Here is a 19,835-nt window from a genome sequence, read left to right as displayed (position 1 = left end):
GGGTTCATGTCACACTATCTGTAACCCCCACGACTTGCCTGGGCTTGCAAAATCTCACTAACTGTCCTGGCTGGAGACAATGTACATCTCTTTAACCTGTGCTTAACCCTCTCTCCATTCACATTGTCTGTACCTTTAAGACTTGATTACCTGTAAAGACTTCGCATTCCACCCATTATTTTGTAAATTGAGTTTGTGTCTTTATATGCCCTGTTTGTGAACAGAACTCCCACTCACCTGATGAAGGAGCAGCGCTCTGAAAGCTTGTGGCTTGTGCTACCAGATAAACCTGTTGGACTTTAACCTGGTGTTGTGAGACTTCTTACTTTGCTGACTGCTCACCAGTACAAAATGAAGTACAAAGATTTGACACAGAAAACAAATGGTGCTGTTTTCACAGTTGCCAATACACATAGAACTGAAGGCCAAATGAATTTGGCATGAGATTTCGTTTGAGGTAATCTTCCTGTGACTTCAAACGGACTTCGTATAGTTGCAATAAAAATACATAGAGCTGTTTTAAACAATTGAGAAACATATATGCTATCAGATTGTCCAGAAAGTGAGGTTTTGAAAACTCAGTTATTTTAAGGAACTAGCAAAATGTGTGGTGATTATGTCTAAAAACTTGAGGTTCCCAAACCAAAAATGTTCTTTAAGTTACATGGAGAACTTACTGATTTTCTTAAAAACTGAAAAGGTGGCTTGCAATTACATTTTGGTTGCCTAATGTAAGTGACAAGTCTTAAGACCGTCCAAACAGCTGTCCAATTTATCAGTCAGATAGAAATACTCCTGCTGTTTCTTCTCTGCAACCTTGGAAACACACAAGCAGACTATGGTAGACAATTCACTTTGATTTTGCCAAATATAAAAAATTGTCTTTACTGTTGCTGTTTATTCCAGATGTAGAACTGTCAAGTCCTTGACATTTGCCACAAAAACCTGTTCACCTTGTTTACTTCCTATGACTTAGCTGAAAAAAATGCCCCATATAATGAAGTTCAGTTATCATATGAAGAATTTGCAATGTTTTCACTGAATAGTGAGGAATGTATTAAGATTGGCTCACATTCTCCTGTTTCAAGTAGAAGCATTAGGGAATTTTTAAAAATTGCTAGAGATAAAAATTAATACTTGAAGTTCATTTACTCTGAAATTTCAGTGCCATTACGAAGTGATCTGAGCTTCACACAAATGTTGTGCTTCCAATTCAGATTTGTACCAACTCCTGATAGAACCTGAAACAAAAGCAGTAAATACTGGAAAATCTCAGCAGGTCTGTGGACTGTCTGGATGACTCTTTGTCATAGAATCATAGAATCCTACAGTGCAGAAGGAGGCCATTCTGCCCATCGAGTCTGCACCGACCACAATCCCACCCAGACCCTATTCCCATAACCCCATGTATTTAGCCTAGCTAGTCCCCCTGACACAAAGGGACAATTTAGCACGGCTGATCCACCTAACCCGCACATCTTTGGACTGTGGGAGGAAACCGGAGCACCCGGAGGAAACCCACGCAGACACGGGGAGAACGTGCAGACTCCACACAGACAGTGACCCAAGCTGGGAATTGAACCCTGGTCCCTGGTGATATGAGGCAGCAGTGCTAACCACAGTGCCACTATGTGCCCCAAAGATCTGCTGAGATTTTCCAGCGTTCCTGTTTTTGTTTCAGATTTCAGCATCTGCAGCACTTTGCTTTTATCCAGGTAGAATCTGTTGCGGGGGAGCGGGGTGGAGGGAGGGTCGAGGAGTGCAGGGGCATGACTTTAGTTTGATACTGGATGAAGTGTCGATTCAGGGTGGTGTCGAACCTAGTTTCCAAAGTGCTCAGGTAAGCCGCCTCACCCTAATTTAACGTTTTAAAGGCATGATGTTCTCCAAACATTTTCCATTTCTGACTTTCATGTCATAGCAATGTGTATCATGTACAGTTTCTAAACAAAACACTTGGGGCTGAATTTTGCCAAATTCTGTGTCCTCACTTGCAGCGGCGATAGGGCGTGATAGGGCTGGAAAATTCAATCCCGGCCTTTAAGTTTCAGGCAGAAGCCAAGCAGTGGAAAATGGTTCTGTGTGGATGGACGCAGAAATGTACTTATTGATCTTTTATCAGTGCACTCTCAAATGGTCTGGGTCCATCAGAAAGAGCCAACTTCAATTTGTAAAGAGCAGATTATGCTTGACATGGCAGTTGACAGGAGGTTAGAGCTATAGAAACATAGAAACTAGAAGCAGGAGTAGGCCATTCGGCCCTTCGAGCCTGCTCCGCCATTCATTTTGATTATGGCTGATCATCAAATTCAATACCCCCCCCCCTCCCTCCCCCATATCCTTGATCCCTTTAGCCCCTAGAGCTATATCTAATTTCTTTTTAAAATTAGACAACGTTATGGCCTGAACTACATTCTGTGGGAGTAAATTCCACACATTCACCATCCTCTGTGTGAAGAAATTTCTCCTCACTTCAGTCCTAAAAGGTTTATCCCTCATCCCCAAGCCCCTAGTTCTGGACTCCCCCACCATTGGGAACATTCTTTCTGAATCTACCCTGTCCAACCCTGTTAGAATTTTATAAATTTCTATAAGATCCCCTCTCACTCTTCTAAACTCCAGTGAACATAATCCTAACCGATTTAGTCTCTCCTCATATGACAGACCTAATGTAGACTTGACTTATCAAAATGGTGCATAGATTCACCTAATTATTTTACAGATCAGGGAGATTAGCTGAGATATTATTGCTGTTGATTATTAGAGAAGAATGCTTATTGCATTTGTGTGATCTGCCTTTTCTTAGTTATTTTAATAGAGTTGTTAACAAATTTATTTAAATCCTGCTGCGAAAGCATTTCTAAAGTTTAAAAAGTAATTCTTTAAAAATTAGTACAGCATTCATTGGAACATACAGATTATGAGGAATTGAAGTAGAATGCAAACATTGCAGGATCATTTCCATTCATGACCGAGTTGATAACCAGTGCTATTTATCCAGGAATAACAGAAATCTAAATGGAGAAATTGGAAGGACTTTTAAGTGTATAAATAGTTGCTGATGCTGCGTTAATCATATTTTTAATATGCTATCTATTGGATTTACTGCAGTTACTCGAGAGATCATGAGATAATTACACATTAGACAATTTGTTCTTTCTTATTTAAGGACACGTAGATTTTGCCAGAAGACACGTGGGAAGAATTAACAGAGATACTTGAATCCATATTTAAAAATTCAATTGAAATGGGAATAGGTCAGAGGACTGGCAGACAGCAAATCTAATCCCTTTCTGCGGAAAGTGGGTATTAGATGAAATCTAAGGAGCCATAGACCCTTTAGAAATGAAAATGTTAGAATTTTTGTTAAATGATGACATTAAATAAAAAAAATAGAGTTGGATTTTCATGTTTGAAGTGGGTAATCTTGTGTCTTGGCATGTTTATCTCAAGGGAAAGTGCCTGGAAAGGCATGATTTTCATTCCAGTGGGGCGGGTGTGTGTTTGGGTTGGGACTGCTGTCCCCGGAAACATATGGATATGGTTGTGGGCTGTTGAGTGCTAAGGCATCTGGTTAAAAGGCCTGCCTCAGTGCTATGGCCCTCCCAGCCCTCATCCCCTCACTCCCATCCATGCCAGTTCTTGCCCCTCCACAACTCCATGGTCCCATAGCCTCTATGCTAACAGAGTGCCAACTCATGTTAAGCATTGCCCCTCCACCCACCTCCAATGGCCCTCATACCCTCCATGCTAACTCACTCCTATGTCCATTCACCCATTAGGCACTCTGTACAGAACCAATGAATCATGCAGTAACAATAGCATGTATAGAAAATGTAACAAACTTTGTAAGTTTTTAACAAAACTGCTGTTACTGCTATCCTATAAATGTGTCAATCAACAAGACCTTTAAAATATCATCAGAACCCAAAATGTCGTTAGTTTGTTGGAATAACACACAAAGGAAAACAATGTTTGTTAGTTTTAGATCTATTTTGTCAATGGCTCAATGTTTCCTTCACAAGATAAAGAGGTGTTTACAGTTTCTGCGATTGATACTTTAAAGGTCTGGTCGATTGACACTTTTATAAGGTTGTAGTAACAGCGGTTTTTAAAAATAAAGTTATGAATGGCTGTTTTCTAAACTTTTCCACACATGCCATTGTTACCATAGGATTCATTGGTTTGGCACATAATGTTTACTGAATGGGCATGGAAGTGCTATGAGTTGTCCTGGAGGGTATAAGGGGCCATTGGGTTTGAGTGGAGGACGTGGGTTGTCATGAGTTGGTACTAAGTTGGCATAATGTCGATCAGAGGCTATGGGGATTGTTCGGGGGCAAAGGTTGACATGGAGGGTATTAGTGGCCATTTGGGGTGGATGCTGGACATGAGGAGGGCATGGGTGAGAATGTTTTGAAGTTAATTTTCAAATGATTCCCTCATGCAGACTAAGAATTATGATACCTCTGAGGGACCGTGAACCACACGCCCTTGAGAAGTTGGTCCAACTCCACAAACATCGCATGGGGCTAGGTGATGCCTGCCCGCTCAATGGAGCTAGCCAGTTTGGGAGTCTCCACCTTTTTCCTGCACCAATAGAGATCAGGAGCACAGGGAATAGGTGCGGAAATCCTGGAATCTACTCCTTTTAGCCATTTTAAAGGTTCACGGAGTCTCCTCAACACTGCGAAAATTCAGCCCATAGAGAGGGGAATGTAATGGAAAAAAATGCATGATACAACTTTGAAGGAATAAGAATGGACAAGAGCAATGCAGTAGATAAGGTTCAATAAGGTTCCGCACGAGTAGAAAGAAGAAACACCTTAAGTTAATGTGGTGTTTTTCACAACCCCAAGGCTGGAATCTTACCACTGCTCACGCCAGCGGCATTTTCCCATCCTGCTGCAGTGAATGGAGATTTGGGCTGGCCACCAAATTCTCCGATCTCACTGCAGCGGGGGCGTGGCGTGAACAGCCGGTGAGATTGTGCCCCGAGATTTCCTAAAGCACTTTACAGCCGATGAATTTCTTTTTTCAAGCGAAGTCAGTGTTATAATGTAGGGAGCACATCAGTCAACTTGCACACAGCAAACTCCCACATTCAACAATGTGCCAATGACCAGTTAACCTGTTTTAGTGATGCTGGTTGAAGATGAATGTTGGCCAGGTAGCCAGAGAGGACTCTGCTGCTCTCCTTCCAGTGGTCATGTGGAATATTTTATATGCACATGGGAAGAGGAGTTGCAAAGGGAGTAAAGTCCTACTTGTGCCTGTTTCCCACAAAGGTCAGCTTTTCTTCAGTAGTGGGGTCGGGGGGGGAGGGGGGGGTGGGGGGGCGGAAAGCATCTATGGGTGGATCTTCCAGATTCCATGTCATTGAGGGGGTTGATTTTCCAGCCTCAAGGTGTTCCTGGAGATCCAGCTTCAGTTTTAGGAGGTCCATCTCCTTTCTTCAATGGTGGGTCAGTGATGTTCGTCCCCTTTTCAATTTGTCCCCCAGATATAATGGTGGGATGCATGCCAACATGCCCGCTCTGCCACGCAAAATGGCGCAAAACCCCCAGATGCATAATGAATGAGGTGAGGGCTGGAGGATATGATGTGGTTTTCCACCCACCCCCACAGTGCGAAACACTCCCTCTTCTTGCTCCCCTCATGGGATTAGTTCCAGATGAGAGAACTCCGTTCACAGTTACCGAATCAATGATATTCTTAACCTTGCCCATTAAACACACTGGATTGGTCCTAGATCTCAGTAAGTTCAGTATTGGTGTTGACTGTTTGAATCAAACAATTTATTGATTGATTTTACAAAAATTCGAATGTAAGCATTGATCAATGCTGGAAACTGAAGCTGGACGAAAGTCTGTTTGAAAGGATTTGTCTTTTGTTTCGCAATCAAACTTAACTTGAGATTACTACAGTCCTTTCAGACTGTCTTGATCATGTGCTTCCAAACACATGATTCTTCAAAATCCTTTTGACAGAATAGTTTATCCCATTTAATAAAACATCCTGTTCTTCAACATAATGCATCCTCTCAAAAACGTTTTATGCTAAAAGAATGTTTGATTAAATCTTATGAAATGTTTTTTGAGATGATCCAAATCCCAGTGGATTAGAAGGAAGCAAATATTACACCCGCCAAGAAAGGAGGGAGAGAGAAAACAGGAAACTAACCGAAGGCCAGTTAGAACCTGATATTCGTTGTCGAGAAAATACTGGGAACCATTATTGAGGAAGTGGTTAAAGGGCACTTAAATCATAATATGATTTGGCAGAGTCAATGTGGCAGGGCAAGTTGATAAGCCAGTTAAGAAAGCATATGGGATTCTTGGCTTTGTAAACAGAATCATTGAATACAAAAACAATGAGTTCATGCTAAACCTTTCAAATCTCTGGTTAGGCCCCAACTGGAGCATTGTGTACAATACGGGCATCACATTTTATCAACAATGTGAAGACCTTGGAGAGGGTAGAGAGGTTTACCCGAATGATTTCAAGGACTTAAGTTATGTGGAGAGATTTGTGATTGTTCGCCTGAGAGTAGAGAATGTTAAAGGGAGACCTAACAAATGTATTCAAAATTGAGGGGTTTTGGTGGAACACATAAGGAAGAACTGTTTCCAATGGTAAGTGGGTCAGTCACCAGAAGTCACATATTTAACACAATTGGCAAATTAACCCGAGGGGTGAATGAGGATAAATTTCTTCATGTAGACTGAATGATTTCTTAATGATCTATTTCTGTGCTTTAAGATCCTATGATCCTATCTCTTACTTACCAGGGAGCTTAGATTCGGGTTGGCAAAAGCCAAGGCTTGGACACCCCCCAAGTGTGCACAGAAATGCTCTTGGAATTATCCAGCTGAACTATAGTTTACTAGCACACGTAATCGTCCTGCCGTTTGTCCAAGCTGGACTGCTTACCCATTAGGGCATTGGCTTGTTAAGTTATCTAAGACTAATTGGGAAGAATTTCTAAGCTCAGTGCCAGGTCTATCCCTCCAGGTCCCATTGACCAGGCAGTTTGATTAATGATAAACAGTACCTAGGAGTATTGCAAATCAGTTTGGCTCAGGTATCTGGTCACTAAGAGCAACAGAGGATTAAGTTGAATTCTAAATTTGCAGTTTTTTGGCATGACGTTTTTGAACTAACTGACTTCTCAGAGACTGAAATTTGTATAAATCTGAGAGCTAAGTAGATATCAACAAAAACATTTAAGATTTAACCAGCACAGAATTTCTAAATTCTTGTAATGGGCACAAGAGACTTGTATATTAAATAGGGACTGAAGTGAGTTGCAAGAGTTGCTGTGGTTTAGTGAATTGAAATGTAATGAAAAGAGCCACTCAGGTTTACTCATAGAAGTGGAAAGAAATTAAATAAATTTAAATACATTGTTTTAGTTCATATTCAAGATAGGAAAGTTTTGTATTTTCTGGCAGCAGGGTCTCCTTAGAATGCCTGAAGAGAGATTTTACCTCACTAAAACGGCATTAAATACTGACTTGTAGCTTTTGCACATTTCAGCAGCAATTAATATAAGCAACCCATACAACTGATGCAATAGAGATCCCTAGATATTTGAGTCATTAGAAACATAGAAAGAAACATAGAAAAACTACAGCACAAAACAGGCCCTTCGGCCCCACAAGTTGTGCCTAACAAAGAACAAAGAACAGTACAGCACAGGAAACAGGCCCTTCGGCCCTCCAAGCCTGTGCCGCTCCTTGGTCCAACTAGACCAATCGTTTGTATCCCTCCATTCCCAGGCTGCTCATGTGACTATCCAGGTAAGTCTTAAACGATGTCAACGTGCCTGCCTCCACCACCCTACTTGGCAGCGCATTCCAGGCCCCCACCACCCTCTGTGTAAAAAACGTCCCTCTGATGTCTGAGTTATACTTCGCCCCTCTCAGCTTGAGCCCGTGACCCCTCGTGATCGTCACCTCCGACCTGGGAAAAAGCTTCCCACTGTTCACCCTATCTATACCCTTCATAATCTTGTATACCTCTATTAGATCTCCCCTCATTCTCCGTCTTTCCAAGGAGAACAACCCCAGTCTACCCAATCTCTCCTCATAGCTAAGACCCTCCATACCAGGCAACATCCTGGTAAACCTTCTCTGCACTCTCTCCAATGCCTCCACGTCCTTCTGGTAGTGCGGCAACCAGAACTGGACGCAGTACTCCAAATGTGGCCTAACCAGTGTTCTATACAGCTGCATCATCAGACTCCAGCTTTTATACTCTATACCCCGTCCTATAAAGGCAAGCATACCATATGCCTTCTTCACCACCTTCTCCACCTGTGTTGCCACCTTCAAGGATTTGTGGACTTGCACACCTAGGTCCCTCTGTGTTTCTATACTCCTGATGACTCTGCCATTTATTGTATAACTCCTCCCTACATTATTTCTTCCAAAATGCATCACTTCGCATTTATCCGGATTAAACTCCATCTGCCACCTCTCCGCCCAATTTTCCAGCCTATCTATATCCTGCTGTATTGCCCGACAATGCTCTTCGCTATCCGCAATTCTAGCCATCTTCGTGTCATCCGCAAACTTGCTGATTACACCAGTTACACCTTCTTCCAAATCATTTATATATATCACAAATAGCAGAGGTTCCAGTACAGAGCCCTGCGGAACACCACTGGTCACAGACCTCCAGCTGGAAAAAGACCCTTCGACCACTACCCTCTGTCTCCTATGGCCAAGCCAATTCTCCACCCATCTAGCCACTTCCCCTTGTATCCCATGAGCCTTAACCTTCTTAACCAACCTGCCATGTGGGGCTTTGTCAAATGCCTTACTGAAATCCATATAGACGACATCCACGGCCCTTCCTTCATCAACCGTTTTTGTCACTTCCTCAAAAAACTCCACCAAATTTGTAAGGCACGATCTCCCTCTTACAAAACCATGCTGTCTGTCACTAATGAGATTGTTCCGTTCTAAATGCACATACATCCTGTCTCTAAGAATCCTCTCCAACAACTTCCCTACCACGGACGTCAAGCTCACCGGCCTATAATTTCCTGGGTTATCCCTGCTACCCTTCTTAATCAACGGGACCACATTCGCTATCCTCCAATCCTCAGGGACCTCACCCGTGTCCAAAGAAGCGACAAAGATTTCCGTCAGAGGCCCAGCAATTTCATCTCTCGTCTCCCTGAGCAGTCGAGGATAGATGCCATCAGGCCCTGGGGCTTTGTCAGTTTTAATGTTCCCTAAAAAACCTAACACTTCCTCTCTTGTAATGGAGATTTTCTCTAACGGGTCAACACCTCCCTCCGAGACACTCCCGGTTAACACGCCCCTCTCCTTCCTTCCTTCCTTCCTTCCTTCCTTCCTTCCTTCCTTCCTTCCTTCCTTCCTTCCTATCCCTACCTTTTAGGCCTACCTATAACCCTTCATCCTATTAAGTCCCAGGAGTCTCTTAAAAGAACCTATTGAGTTTGCCTCCACCACCACTGACGGCAGCCGATTCCACTCACCCACCACCCTCTGTGTGAAAAACTTCCCCCTAACATTTCCCCTGTACCTACCCCCCAGCACCTTAAACCTGTGTCCTCTCGTAGCAGCCATTTCCACCCTGGGAAAAAGCCTCTGAGAGTGCACCCGATCTATGCCTCTCAACATCTTATATACCTCTATTAGGTCTCCTCTCATCCTACGTCTCTCCAAGGAGAAAAGACTGAGCTCCCTCAGCCTATCCTCATAAGGCATGCCACTCAATCCAGGCAACATCCTTGTAAATCTCCTCTGCACCCTTTCAATCTTTTCCACATCCTTCCTGTAATGAGGCGACCAGAACTGAGCACAGTACTCCAAGTGGGGTCTGACGAGGGTCTTATATAGCTGCATCATTATCCCCGGACTCCTAAACTCAATCCCTCGATTGATAAAGGCCAGCACACCATACGCCTTCTTAACCACCTACTCCACCTGCGGGGCTGATTTTAGAGTCCTATGGACCCGGACCCCAAGGTCCTTCTGATCCTCTGCAGTACTAAGAGTCTTTCCCTTTATATTGTACTCCTTCATCTCATTTGACCTGCCAAAATGGACCACTATGCATTTATCTGGGTTGAAATCCATCTGCCACTTCTCCGCCCAGTCTTGCATCCTATCTATGTCCCTCTGTAACTTCTGACATCCCTCCAGACTATCCACAACCCCACCAACCTTCGTGTCGTCGGCAAACTTACCAACCCATCCCTCCACTTCCTCATCCAGGTCATTTATGAAAATGACAAACAGCAAGGGTCCCAGAACAGATCCCTGGGGCACACCACTGGTGACCGACCTCCAATTAGAAAAAGACCCATCTATACCCACTCTCTGCCTCCTTTGGGCAAGCCAGTTCTGGATCCACAGGGCAGCAGCCCCTTGGATCCCATTGGAAAAATGTCATTCTTTTATGTGGCCCCCTTAACTCTTTGATCCAGCCCAAGGCTCCAGCATATTTGTATCTTGACACAAAAAAATCACAGCACAAGTATGCTAATAAACAGGAGCAGCCCAGAATTAAATTCCCAGTTACCCAATGTATATGTCATGACATCCTCCAAATACTTAGAATATTGGGAAGCACCAGTGGAGAGGTCCAAAGTGGTTAGTTTGCCATCACCTTTTCAGTTGAGGGGTTGGCCTGAGGTTCTGTGTACCTATCTAGATGGATGTAAAAGATCCCACAACAAGTAAATTGAGAAGCTATGCCTTTCCCTAACTCTTTAATCTCCTGCAGCGTGGAACCCTTCTCGAACTCTCCTTAAAATCCACTGAAATGATCGGAGATTACTTTGGTCAAGTGCTTTGATGCTACATAATCTTTTATGTTCACCTGGATGTTGACCCAATGACAGTGAAAGGATGGCAATATATTTCTAAGTCAGGATGGTGATTGGCTTGGAGGGGATTTTCCATTTGGGTATGCACTGGTTTTGTAATGTTGACCTCGCAACTGGACTGTCTCATCTGGAATCTACTGCTTGAATTATCAAGGGAAACCCTTCTTTCAGGAATCTCCAGTGGATGCAACAGTTAACATGTTAAGCATTTGCAAAATGGAATGAAAGAATGATACTGCAAATCTGGACACAATTTCACAAGTCTTGAATTTTGAAAAGTTGCAATCTGAGCATATAAAAGAGATTCACAGATGCCTGATTTCCCTTCTCTCTGCCATTTAGGCATGCTGTTGGAGGCAACACCCATATGTGTGTGAAGGAGATCTTCCAATCAAACAATGAGGATTACAAGGTAACAAACCTACCTTTACATTTTGCACTATTCATTGGATGTTCCCATTTTTTCTTTGCTTGTGCTTGGTGTATATCAATCTTTGAACTGTCGCCTTTTTAAAATGAAGAAGTCATACTTATTGGATTACTGATCTATCACAGCTAGTATTCAGCCCCTGTCAGTAATGCAGTGCAGGGCAGAGCAAGTTATCTAACGTTTGAGACTGGACGAGTTTGATTGAACATGATCGGTTCATGTAGGAACCAAACAGGCCAGCTGTTTCTAAATCTTTGTCATCTCGTTGCCTGAACATTTTTTTTGTCCTTTTCAGTATACATTTCCTCTATTCCTTCTTGGAGAGCAGTTCACTACTGCTTGGGAGCAGGGTTGTTAGGATTTTGGATATACGCTCCCCATGATTCCCCATCAGTTCATTCTAATGCACAGAAAATCGGGGCGGCACGGTAGCACAGTGGTTAGCACTGCTGCTTCACAGCTCCAGGGACTTGGGTTCGATTCCCGGCTTGGGTCACTGTCTGTGTGGAGTTTGCACATTCTCCTCGTGTCTGCGTGGGTTTCCTCCGGGTGCTCCGGTTTCCTCCCACAGTCCAAAGATGTGCGGGTTAGGTTGATTGGCCATGCTAAAATTGCCCCTTAGTGTCCTGGGATGCATAGATTAGAGGGATTAGCAGGTAAAATATGTAGGGATATGGGGGTAGGGCCTGGGTGAGATTGTGGTCGGTGCAGACTCGATGGGCCAAATGGCCTCTTTCTGTACTATAGGGTTTCTATGATTTCTATGAAAATCATGGGGATTATATGTCTGCATCCCCAAAATGTGTTCACAGTGGCTCAGGTGACGTTTTGGGAGAATGAGCATGCAAAATAACCCCCGCGACGTTTCTAGGTCTTTACATGCTGATATTTTGGAAGTATTTTGAAATGCTCCTTTTTTATACTGGTAACAGTGTAACTCATCAAAGCAATGCACATTATCTCACTATCAATGTTAGATTTGTTTCAAAATGGCATCTAAAGTAGTCAAGAATTTTACAAGAAGTTCATCTTGTTTACCATTCATTTTCTAAGAAAATATTAACAAACACATTTAAAATTTTGGGCAAGAGATTCAAGGGAGGGATCCACTGTGGGGGTGTGAGAAAGAAGGAATGTTTCTGAATGCAGCGTGTGGCGATTGCCTGGAACACTGCCTATGAGGGTAGTGGAAGTAAACGCGATAAATGATTTCAAAAGGAATTTGGATGGGCACCTGAGAGAAATAAACTTGCAGAGCAAGAGGCATAGAGCAGGGGATGGGACTGAATTGCTTTGGAAACAGCCAGTATGCACTTGATGGGCTATAATGCCTCTGTGACTCCATATATCTTTTGACACACTCTTAAGCACACACCTTGCCCATACAGCACGCACAAGCAATGGGGACCTTTTATAGAAAGCAGTAAATGGAAGCCAGTTTGAATTTGCAATGTTTAACATGTGGAATTTCAGGAGAAGCTGGAGTGTACAATATATTTTGGACCATTGATGCAGAATAGTGCATATGTGCATCACAAGAACTTTCTAAATCATGAGCTGTATTATTTTATTGCCATTGGTACTAGCATTGTTTGGACATAATTCTCTGGAAGTCTCTGCCCCAAAGGGTAGTGGAGGTTGGGTCATTAGAAGTATTGAAAGTGGAGGTGGATAAATATTTGTAGATCGAGACGGAATAGAGAGCTATGAGGAAATGTCACAGAAAAGGAGTTGAGGGCGGCATAGATCAGCCATGATCGTATTGAATGGCGGAGCAGCCTTGAAGGGCCTAGTGGCCTATTCCGACTTCTATTTCTTGTGTTTTTGCAGCATGGTGGCACAGTATTGCTGCCTCACCGCGCCAGGAACCTGGGTTTGATTCTTGGCTTGGGTCACTCTGTGGAGTCTACATGTTCTCCCCATGTCTGTATGGATTTCCTCTGGATGCTCCGGTTTCCTCCCACAGTCTGAAAGATGTGCTGATTAGGTGCATTGGCCATGCTAAACTCTCCCTCAGTGTACCCGAACAGGCGCCGGAGTGCTATAAAGTAAGTTGGTGCGGGCTTGGAGGGCCTGTTCCTGTGCTGTAATTTTCTTTGTTCTTTGTTCTATCCTTTCAGGCAGTGAGTTCCAGATCCCTTCTACCCTTGGAGTGAAATTCTTTGCGACTGGCCTTGAGTAAAGCATTAATAAATAAAAAATAAAAAATCTTAATGTTTGCTAATGATTATAAACAAGTATGGAGAATTCTCACAATCAAATAAAGTTACTGCACAAAAAGAGGTCACATGGCCCATCATGTCTGTGTAGCCAAAAAAACTAACCACCCAGTTTAACCCTGCTTTCAAGCATTTGATTTGAAGTTCTTTTTTTAAAACCACTGTGCCACCATGCTGCGCTTGCTCTGAGTCACAGGTTGTGGTTCAAGTTCTTTTTCCAGAAACAAAAGTTCTGGATCGAGATTTATTCGTGGGACATGGGCGTCGCTGGCTGGCCAGCATTTACAGCACTTGTGTTGCATGTCAAACCACTTTTTAAATGAGTTGAGTGTTTCTGCCTCTACTAAACTTAAGCAAGGAGTAAGCGTTGGCCAGCAGGATTAAGGAAAATCCCAAGGCTTTTTATACATATATAAAGAGCAAGAGTGTAGCCAGGGAGAGGGTTGGCCCACTCAAGGGCAAGGGAGGGAATATATGTGTGGAGCCAGAGGAAATGGGCGAGGTATTAAATGAGTACTTTGCGTCAGTATTCACCAAAGAGAAGGACTTGGTGGATGATGAGTCTGGGAAAGGATGTGTAGATAGTTGAGTCATGTTGGGTGTACAGGTACACAGGTCACTGAAAGTGGCAAAGTAGGTGGAGAAGATAGTCAAGAAGGCATACGGCATGCTTGCCTACATCGGCCGGGGCATTGAGTTTAAAAATTGGCAAGTCATGTTGCAGCTTTATAGAACATTAGTTAGGCCGCACTTGGAATATAGTGTTCAATTCTGGTCGCCACACTACCAGAAGGATGTGGAGGCTTTGGAGAGGGTGCAGAAAAGATTTAGCAGGATGTTGCCTGGTATGGAGGGCATTAGCTATGAGGAGAGGTTGGAGAAACTTGGTTTGTTCTCACTGAAATGATGGAGGTTGAGGGGCGATCTGATAGAAGTCTACAAGATTATAAGAGGCATGGACAGAGTGGATAGTCAGAAGCTTTTTCCCAGGGTGGAAGAGTCAATTACTTTGGGGGCACAGGTTTAAGGTGCGAGGGGCAAGGCTTAAAGGAGATGTACGATGCAGATGTTTTACACAGAGAGTTGTGGGTACCTGGAACCCATTGCTGGGGGAGGTAGAGGAAGCGGATACGGTAGATGCAGATGTTTTACACAGAGAGTTGTGGGTACCTGGAACCCATTGCTGGGGGAGATAGAGGAAGCGGATACGGTAGTGACTTTTAAGGGGCGTCTTGACAAATACATGAATAGGATGGGAATAGAGGGATATGTTCACTGGAAGGGTAGGGAGTTTTAGTTAAGTCGGGCAGCATGGTTGGTGCGGGCTTGGAGGGCCTGTTCTTGTGCTGTAATTTTCTTTGTTCTTTGTTCTATCCTTTCAGGCAGTGAGTTCCAGATCCCTTCTACCCTTGGAGTGAAATAAATTCTCTTCATCACCTCTCGAATCTTTTGATCAATCTATGCACTTTAAATCTATGCTGCCTCGTCACTGACCTCTCTGCTGAGGTAAATAGACCCTTTCTGTCCACTCCATCCAGGTTCTTCACAGTTTTGTACTTTGCAAATAAATCTCCCCTCTACTTCCTCTGTTGCAAGGGGATCAATGCTGACACATTGAATTTTTTCTCATAACTGCAATTTTCCAGTCCTGGCAACATTCTCCTAAATCTCTTTTGTACCCTCTCTTGTGCAATTCCATCCTTTCTGTAATGAGGTGACCAGAACTGCACAAAGCACTCGAATTGTGTCCTAACTGATGTTTTATGGCTGCATTTGCTGCCAATGCCATGCATGCGCAGTTTTATTATGACAACAGCCATCATATTGAGCTGGGGCAATGTGTAGCAAGGCGTATACGCAGTCATTACTGGCCCTAACAGCAGAAGGAGAGAATGTTGTGAATTTCTACCCTGGACTGACTAATGGATTTTTAAAACCCCTTTTATAGGGAGTTAGAAGGGAAGGATTTGCAGATGGGAAGCTAAAATCTTTCTCTTGTGGGATATTTTATTGCAGTCATGTTGGTAAGTGTCTCATGATCCCAGCAAAGTAAGTGGATTGTAGGTTGCTGTGAATGTTAAGATGAGACAATATAGTCGAACACTATTCCGAGCTGTAGGCTCCAGCAGCGACGGCATTGGTTTTCTGCACATGCCCACTGGTCTGCACATGTACAGGTGGGAATCGGCGAACATCTTGTGTTGGCAGGAGACACAGTGATGATTTATAAAGTTCCAGCATAATCTTCCTGGTCTTGTATCCTACACCTTGGCTAATAAAGGAAAGGATTCCTTATGTATTCTTAACCACCTCACCAACTTGTCCTGCTACATTCAGGAATCTGTGGACATTTGCTCCAAGATCCCTCATTTCCTCTACACCTCTCAGGATTCTCCATTCATACAGTGATAAATATGGAGGTATAACGTTTTGGAGTTTTCCATCCATTTCTGTTACCACAATTTATTTACATCTACTTTTTCCTCTGATGATAGCAGGAACAGAAAGATATGTCTTAACATGATTTGTGTCTATTCTTAAACATGCACGTTCTTCCTGAAAATCAATTTGGTCAACCTTTCCCTTTAAAGACGTTGGTTGCTTTGTAGGTGTGTTCTGCCTGCATCATTTTGTTGAGGGGGTTAGCAGACATGCAAATTATGCAAATTAGACAGATTGTGATGGGCCAGTATTGCCATTCTGAAGCTTAATACTCCAGCTGATGCCTTTGCTTAACCTCTCACTGCTGACCATGATCCTTGCTGTGGGTGTTTTCCAGCACTTTTCACATTGCTGAAATCCATAGGGAGTGGTGTGGCACGTACATTGCACCCTCTGCTGCTGGACGTTACTCAACTTGCCACACTTTCTCTGAATGTGAACAACAGTTCATCAGTGCTTCAAGTCCACTCCACCTACCTACCAACTCAGGACTTCTGTAGTCCACTATGGGACTTTAACCATAGATTCTCGCTTATTGGCTCCTCTCCTTTCCCCATTTATTACTAGGATACATGCAACCTAATTCATGCTATGTAACCAGGCCTAAGTTGTCCTCGTGTCCTTTTATTGTGTGCACCTGAGCTGCCTCTCCAGATCTGAGCCCATTGCTTCATTTCCATGTTATTATCACCCTCGTTATTTTTACTTTTCTCTTTATCCCGCTTCGACCCTTCTCTCCTATTCTTATGCCTCCTTTCTCCCTTCTTAGGTGCTCTGATTCCCAAATTCTTACCTGAATTCTTGAGCACTCCTTAGCCTATGACTCTCATGCTACCGTCACCAGCTTGCCCCCCTGCAGTTTCCCACTGTGCCTCCCTTGGGATTTTCCAAAAGCCCCATTAAGACGCTCAACTCTTCCTCTTCACGAGCAGCAATCCCAATTGCCTCATCATGTTCTCCCATTGACCTTCCTGCCCAGCGCTCTGACCGAGAGCTGATCTTGCCAATCTCCTCTGTGTCATAACCCTCTCAGTGTTAACCCTGTGTATGCTGCCAGTGGTTCAACTCTCACTGCCTCACTTTGCATCGCTTTCTAGAATGTCCATTTAATTGTGACCAAGGCCCTTAATCATTCACGAACGGATTGTGGATAATTGCATTGACATTGTGGTCTTGAGGGAAACCTGGCTGAAAGGTGCACACATTTTTCTCTTTCACTGGAGCCCAGACCATCATGTTGCTGATGGTGTTGCTCTGATAACTAAAGCTCATCTTGGTCTGTCCTCTTGCTACTCTGGCATTTTCTCCTCCTTTGAGAAGCTTATGCTGTTCCAATTCTCTTACATCTCATTAAAATCCTGGCTCTCCACCACCCACCCAATTACCATGCCATTTTTGCAATGAGTTATTTTTGAGGCTTCCCACCTTTTCTGCACTCAGTGGTTTCTCATCCCTGGGGATTTTAACCCCCATTTTAATACATTATGTTCTCCCTCTCTTCCCTGAGTTCACTGCGATCTAATCTTCCCTTGATCTCGCTCTCCATGTAATACCCTCAGCCCATATTCACGGCCACCTCCTTGATCTTGTCATCCGACTTGGCTTTGCTACCCCATTGTATCTATCATAGATAAGGTCACCTATGATCACTTCCTTGTATCACGCTCCACCTACATCCCATTTCCCCTTCCAAACTCTTATTTCTTTCTGTAGCCATCTCTGGGGGAAGAAATTCTCCCCCAATTCCCACTGATTTCTTTTGGAGTTCATGGACAAGTTGTTTAAGTGGGTGGCCCCTTTAAGTTTACTTTGTATGCTCGCAAATATGCAGTAATTTAAAGAGACTGACTGGTGTGTAACTTGCAGTGGGACGTTGGGTTGCAGTGCAGTCATGCAGCTAAAGAGGGAAGATTTCCTCGATTTACTTATAAAAGCACACTTGTAAAAAGCACTATATAAATGCTGACCTTTCTTTTTAAAGCTCTTAATTATCCAGCCTCTGGCTTTCCATTCACCACAACCATTTCTGCAACTACCGTTCTGATCGACCACACCCTCACCTTCACCTTTGGTGCCTTGCCCAAATAAAACTAGTACTCTCGCCACCTGGAACTTCTCCTCCAAGCCACACACTTTAAACGATATTGCTGTTTCTTCACTGTCGCTGGGTCAAAATCCTGGAACTTCAAAGGTCACCCAGAACTCTGCTGCCCCAGTCCTGCTCTGTGCTCCTTGAAGCTCCTGTTTAAACAATAGCTCCATTTCAAAATTCTCACCCACGCTTCCAAATCCCTCCATGCCTCTCCCTCTCTATCACTGTAATCTTCTCCAGCGCTACAAGCCTTCGAGGCATATGTGCTCCTCTAACTTTGTTTCCTGATTTTATTATTCCACAATTGGTGGCAATGCTCTCAGCTTTGCCTTGGCCCCTTCTGCCTCTCTATCTTGCTTTTCTCCTTTAAGACGCTCCTGAAACCTACCTCTTTGACCAGACCTTTCTCATATCTCCTTCTGTTGCCCATTGTCATATTAATTTATTATTTCTTGGGCTGTGGGTGTTACTGGCAAGGCCAGCATTTGTTGCCCATCCCTAATTTCCATTGAACGGAGTCACTTGGTCGGCCATTTCAGGGATCAGCTAAGAGTCAACCACATTACAGGGGATCTGTAGCCAGACCAGGTGGATTCCTGGGATGGCAGGTCATATGCGGAGAGACTAAGTAGTTAGGATTATATTCATTGGAGTTTCAGAGGGAATCTCATAGAAACGTGTAAAATTCTAACAGAATTAGACAAGACAGATTCAGAAAGAATGTTCCCAATGGTGGGGAGTCCAGAGCGAGAGGTCATAGTTTGAGAATTTGAACCTGTGTCCTCAGGGCATTTGCCCTATGGATTACTAGTCCAGTGACGTTACCACAGTACCAACATTTCCTCACAATGCCTCTGTGAAGCACCTGGCACATTTTGTTAAAGGCACTAAGTTGTTATTATTTGTCCTGATTTCAGGGATTTTGCACTTCCTCCCAGATATGGGTTCAGTAGTTTCTGACAGGGTGAAGGAACAGGCATAATACAGACAATGTTTCCCAGTTTAAAGTTTATTTATTAGTGCCACAAGTAGGCTTTCATTATCATTGCAATGAAGTTTGAGGAAGAGAAGGTGTTACAGGCTAATAGGCTGGAGGAAATAGATGTTCGGAGGGAGGATGTCCTGGCAGTTTTGAATAAACTGAAGGTCGATAAGTCCCCTGGGCCTGATGAAATGTATCCTAGGATTCTTTGGGAGGCAAGGGATGAGATTGCAGATCTTTGGGTCCTCACTGTCCACGGGGATGGTGCCAGAGGACTGGAGAATGGCGAATGTTGTTCCTCTGTTTAAGAAAGGGAATAGAAATGACCCTGGTAATTATAGACTGGTTAGTCTTACTTCGGTGGTTGGTAAATTGATGGAAAAGGTCCTGAGAGATGGGATTTACGACCATTTAGAAAGATGCAGATTAATCCGGGATAGTCAGCACGGATTCGTGAAGGGCAAGTCGTGCCTCACAAATTTGATAGAATTTTTTGAGGAGGTAACGAAGTGTGTTGATGAAGGTAGGGCAGTTGATGTCATATACATGGATTTTAGTAAGGCGTTTGATATGGTCCCCCATGGTCGGCTTATGATGAAAGTGAGGAGGTGTGGGATAGAGGGAAAGTTGGCCGATTGGATAGGTAACTGGCTGTCTGATCGAAGACAGAGGGTGGTGGTGGATGGAAAATTTTCAGATTGGAGGCAGGTTGCTAGCGGAGTGCCGCAGGGATCAGTGCTTGGTCCTCTGCTCTTTGTGATTTTTATTAATGACTTAGAGGAGGGGGCTGAAGGGTGGATCAG

At 43.6% G+C, this 19,835-nt stretch overlaps 1 long non-coding RNA gene across 1 annotated transcript in view; it reads left to right on the top strand.

Moving 5' to 3' along the window:
* The window catches only part of LOC144494150 (uncharacterized), a 95,095-nt gene extending 76,068 nt beyond the window's left edge, over window positions 1-19,027 (top strand). The window contains exons 2-3 of the long non-coding RNA XR_013497825.1: window positions 11,210-11,279; window positions 18,968-19,027. This is a non-coding gene — a long non-coding RNA (uncharacterized LOC144494150). The remainder of the gene's footprint in view (window positions 1-11,209; window positions 11,280-18,967) is intronic.
* Window positions 19,028-19,835: the final 808 nt, after the last annotated feature.

The sequence above is a fragment of the Mustelus asterias genome, chromosome 5 (genome assembly GCF_964213995.1).
Source record: "Mustelus asterias chromosome 5, sMusAst1.hap1.1, whole genome shotgun sequence".
In the NCBI taxonomy this organism is placed as follows: domain Eukaryota; kingdom Metazoa; phylum Chordata; class Chondrichthyes; order Carcharhiniformes; family Triakidae; genus Mustelus; species Mustelus asterias.
The sequence above is the reverse complement of the archived record's forward strand: the minus strand, read 5'-3'. Positions and strand labels throughout refer to the sequence as shown.